The sequence below is a fragment of the Halyomorpha halys genome, unplaced genomic scaffold (genome assembly GCF_000696795.3).
Source record: "Halyomorpha halys isolate HHAL.00 unplaced genomic scaffold, Hhal_1.1 Scaffold2896.1, whole genome shotgun sequence".
In the NCBI taxonomy this organism is placed as follows: domain Eukaryota; kingdom Metazoa; phylum Arthropoda; class Insecta; order Hemiptera; family Pentatomidae; genus Halyomorpha; species Halyomorpha halys.
The window spans coordinates 50,492-50,876 of record NW_027107099.1 but is presented as its reverse complement, the minus strand read 5'-3'; positions in this window follow the sequence as shown (position 1 = coordinate 50,876).

The window sequence follows — 385 nt, the reverse complement described above, 5'->3', positions numbered from 1 at the left end:
CACACATATATATTTATATATATATATGTTCTATGATCGCGAGACCCTTATGGCGGTGAACGAAAAGAAAAAGGACGCGAGACCCTCGTAATAAAATGGCGACTATAAAAAACAAAATGGCGGCCGGGTAGACTCAGCCCGTGCCAATATGGGTGTAATCGAAAAGACAAAGAACGCGAGACCCTCATAATAAAATGGTTGCTTAAAAAAAACAAAATGGCGGGCGGGTAGACTCAGCCCCTGCCAATATGGCGGTGAACGAAAAGAAAAAGGACGCGCGACCCTCATAATCAAATGAAGGTTAACGAAAAGAATAAGATCGCGAGACCCACATATTAAAAATAGCAACAGTAAAAACCAAAATGGCGTCCGGGTAGACTCAGCC